The sequence below is a fragment of the Labrus bergylta genome, chromosome 12, assembly GCF_963930695.1.
Source record: "Labrus bergylta chromosome 12, fLabBer1.1, whole genome shotgun sequence".
NCBI classification, from domain to species: Eukaryota; Metazoa; Chordata; class Actinopteri; order Labriformes; family Labridae; genus Labrus; species Labrus bergylta.
Genome location: NC_089206.1, coordinates 5,698,167 through 5,702,981, shown reverse-complemented (window position 1 = coordinate 5,702,981; position 4,815 = coordinate 5,698,167).

The window sequence follows — 4,815 nt, the reverse complement described above, 5'->3', positions numbered from 1 at the left end:
GCAAATTTGTTTAGACAATTAAATGTTGAAGCAAACTATATCCACTGGCTTAAACTCAGCAGGCCACATTGTGGTTAATAATAAGGACATGATCTAGTGATAATGGCCAAGTTGAGGCTACAACAGTACAGTACTCGGGGGGGGGGGGGGGGTCTTCTTAGTTTGAAGAATTACAGTAAAGACACGGGGTGTCATGCATGGCTTCAGGGATGACAATGTTCGGTGTACTTTAACAACTCTTGCTGAGATTTGTTTCAGACCTTAATAATCCTCATTATGAAACCTTCTGATTTGTATAATCCTCTTAGTTTTCCTTTAGTTCTAGAGTAAATTGAGACAACATTGTACTGATACACTCCTGTTCCTAGATAATGTATCTGAAGGACTTCAATGATCCCTTTCTTTTAATGTTTATTTTACTTTATGTACAATATAAGGAAACCAGCAAAATTGATTTTTCATCACAAACAGGGTACAGTTAAAACCTCTTTCCAAAAAAGTTGGGACGTTGTGTAAAATGAAAATAAAAACAGAAAATCCTTAATTTTGAGGTGATTTAGTCAGGAACTGGTGCAACTCATAGCCTACCAGTTAGGAGACATGTTGGTTTAAACATCTGTTCTGTGTAATTATTGTACACAAACATCTGTGTGACCAGCCAAACAACATTCCCCCGAGGGCAGCTGTTCTGTATGTGGAGGAGTCCGGTGCAATGAATCAAAAAAAAAAAAAAATCATCTCAGTGGACTGAACTGTGCTGTGTGGATGGTGGATGAAGTTCTCTGCTGAGAGGTTTGTTACTGTGGCAACACTGAAAAATGTCTCTTTTTCTCCACTGGTGTCTGCTATGAATTAAACAAAACCAAGAGAGGGAATGAGAATGTCTTCAGAGGCACGATTTCAAATGTTAATGTGATTTATTGCCATTTAAAAAGGCGAGAGCAAATTATTTGACTTCCTATCTCTTGAGGTTATCCGTTTTTTTTCCTCCATGGCTCAGGATGCAAACTGAAAAGAGCTTCTTTTGCAAAACCACACCACATCACCCACGGGGTATTTGGCCCAAGTTGAGACTGTTTGGAAATGTAGCAAACAGATTTAATGTTTTGGGAATAGTCTGAGCTGTCTCCTCCTGCCTGTTAATATGATTTAGAGACTTTTTGCTCTCCGGCTAGTCGGATGTTTAGTGAATCTAAAGAGGGGCCGTGATCTGATCGAGGATGAGCTGGTATCTTCTTGTGCTTCAGAAGACAGCGGTTATGTCAGATGTTCCAAATCAAACCTGATGTGCTACATTCTCTGAGTCACCATCCTGTATAAAAGGGTTCGTTCAATGACGTAAGGAAAGTCTGTTTATCTCCTTGCTGGCACTTTACATTTAAGTTTTTATAAGAAATGTTGTAACAGTGCTTATAAAAGCAATATAACACGCTGTCAGTTTACGTGCTATGAAGAAGCGAGGAAGTGTAAAATAAATGAAATCAAGGTGTGAAGATGTCTTCCCCAGAGTCTGCTGTATTTTAATAAATCTGTCTGGGTTCAAGATGAATGCGAAATGTTTTATGAAGTGAAAACCAATTTCTTATGCATTAACTTAAGCCAGCTGTAACATCATCAACATATACATTTGTTTAATCTTGTTGAAGGGCTGGCACTGATGAAAAAAAAAAAAAAAAATACTCCCATTATACAGCGAACTCATTACGCAGTCCAATAATGTGGAATACTTCTGGCTTGTGTTCATTAGCCTTTTGCACTGGAACTAATGTAAATTTAAAACACTCAGTGCTTCAGCTGTTCACAGAGCCATGCTAACATCTCTGTGAGGCTAAACGCTAAAGGCAGCATGCTCATGAAAACTTGTAGCATGTTTATGTTCACCTCCAGTTGAGTGTCATGCTTAGCGTCTTCGTCTTGCATGTTAGTTAGCATGCAAACATCAAATAATAAATAAAGTGCCACACAAACGGAAAAAAAAAAAAGCTAAGAATACCAGTGGGGCAACACTGGGAAAGTCTCTGAGCCACTGGGATTCCAAGGGGAGGAAACAGGTAAACTCACTCTGTTGAGGCACACAGGAACGAGGAACACTGGGGCAGAACTCGAGGTCAGGGGCAAAAAAAGTTGAGCTGATTTCCAGAATATAACAAAGCAGGCAGCTCAAAGGAAAGCAGAGTCGGGAACAGAGAACAGTCCCAGATTACGTGCTGGAGAGTCTTGCATTAGATGTCAAAGAACAATCTGGCAAAGGGTGAGCGAATTTGGAGAGGCTTTATACTGGCCTTGATTGCAGATGAGAGGCAGCCTGTGTGTGCAAAGGTGAGCTGAGTTGGCTGATGAGTGTGGGAGGGGCCTGCAGGCAAAGTGAAGCAGAGGCCGGGTGAGTGGAAAATTACTGAGTGTGGGCAGGTGAGCAGAGAGGAGCAGAACTGACAGTCACAAGGACCATCATGACGGCCACTAACTGATCGTGTAAGCAGTTTTACGGTTCCTGCATGATTCATGGCTGTGTGTGAGGATATGAAAGGTGATCGTGTCGGTAAGTTTTGTCCTGCGGAGGGCAGTGATGTGCCTAGTGAACTCACTAAAAGAAGACACGTTTTGTTGAGACACAAAGGCAAGTTGTAAAGGTATTAACGACAATCAATACAATTTATTGGAAATATTGTATTTATACCTGATGATATCGCTTCATAAAAACAAGTGATAAACAATTAATCGCAAAGTTAATGGCAGTGCCAAAGTTAATGGCAGTGCCAAATTTCAGTCCAATCACATTTTGCACCACAGGCTTGGCTGTTACCAAGGCATATCACCTAAAATGGGATCACAACATTTATTACAATACACCTTCAAGAGATCATGAATGTCTAGAAAAAAAAAAGAAAAAAAAAAGGTACACCAATATATTGCATACAATTTTAAATATTTAATAGATCATTAAAAATTATAGCTTGCAGGGTCACTGGTGAAAAGTCAGGGACCCACCAATGTAAAAGACCTCAGCCTCTTAAAACCATGAATGTCTGAACTACATTTATCTTCAGTGCATTTAGCAGTCAGCAGATCCTCTGGGGACCATGAATGTCTGCACTGAATTTTTATTGAAATATATCCAACTGTTGATGAGACATTTCACTAAAACCCCATTGAGGAGAAGTCAGGTCAAGGGAGTCTGGGATCATCAAAGTACTTGGGTTTCATGTAATGGACACCAATAATGTAGAAGAGTCCAGTTAAGCTCCTCCAATGGTTCAAAACTGCAGAAGGGATAACCAAAACCAGTGCAATATATCTCCTATAGGGAACATGGATATCTGTATTTTTTTAGACTGTTAAGCACAATTTCAGATATTTGCCAACTACTACACCAATGCATCCAACGTTTTTGAAGAATTCTGAGTAAAATCCCAAATTGTCGACCTGTCACTGGTGGAAAATTACAGATTTGATGTGATTTATTTCCTGGGAGAAATGGTAAATATCTTGTTCCGTCCAATAACTGAGGAATTTCATCAAGTTCTACGAGAGCCGACAGACTGATGTGAGCTCACAGTGATGCTTATATCTCATGGCAAATAACTGTTTTCCGTTAAGCTGCAATTGAAAAAACTGGTTTCAAACTTATCTCCAGCTCTGCACTCCTGGCTCATGACTCATCCTCAGTTCCTTTGTCGAACACGTCCATTAACAACTCACACAAGCAACCCATGTGCTGAATGTTATCACTGCAATCCAATTACTTTTTACCTGAGTGACATTCCTCCCCGGACTCCCCAAATCTCCTTCCTTTTTTCCCCCAGTTTCTCTTCATTGCTCTCAAAGACATCCTTTCATCCAGGGCAGCGTGTGCTACATATTTCTGTCTAGCACGGCGGTCTAATTGAATTGGGCTCTCTCTTCATCACGCTACACTTACTGAGCACGGTGTAATCAATGAGAGGGGCCTTGCAGAGAAGGTCCCAGCTCTTAGATGGCTGATTTATTGCCGTACGTGATGGAGGCAGCGAGTCTACCCAGCACACGGTAGAGAAAAAGAGAGGGGGGAATGATGACAGAAAAAGGCTACCCTGCTCTTCAAAGTATTAGAGTGTAGCCATAGATAACAAAGCTGTACAACAATAAAGAAAATATACAAATCTAAAAAAAAGGGGATCACCACATTTGAGTAAACATAATTTATGATTTGTATATTAAAAAAAGAAGTCTCAGAAGATAGAAATCAATATTATTTCATTCCCATGCTATAGATTCCCATGGGCTTGGCTGAACTCATAATGCAGTCCAAGTGAATCATAGTTTAATGAACAGGCAGAGTGCAGGACATTAGATACAGGAGAGTCATTCCCTTCTTTAATCAGCAGAATGATAAAGTCACAGGAGACCCGCAGGTCAACGTGCCCTCATTTACTACTGTACAGAGAAAGTGCTGCTCTCCAGTACCTGATTTATTAGTTTACATGTTAGGTCAATGCCAATTAGCCAAGAGAATCTAGAAATAAGGGCCAATTAGTGTTTGTTAATCTGAATTATTTATAGCTTCAGCGTTTGATCTGGATCTGGATTTAAAGCACTTAAAGGTAGAGTCAGTTAGCAAATGTTCAAAGCGGCTTGTTAATACAGGATTCAAACTGGGCTCCTCCCCTGGGCTCATCGCCACCAGAGGCAAGCGTCCACTGAAGCTTAAGCTTGTATGTTTACCTGAGGACACCTTAGCTGTGATATAAAAGCCAATAATTTAGCACACTAGCACAAGTTAACCGCCGGTGTTTGGAACCTGCAAGCCCCACAGAAATGTATAGGCTATAACAGAGA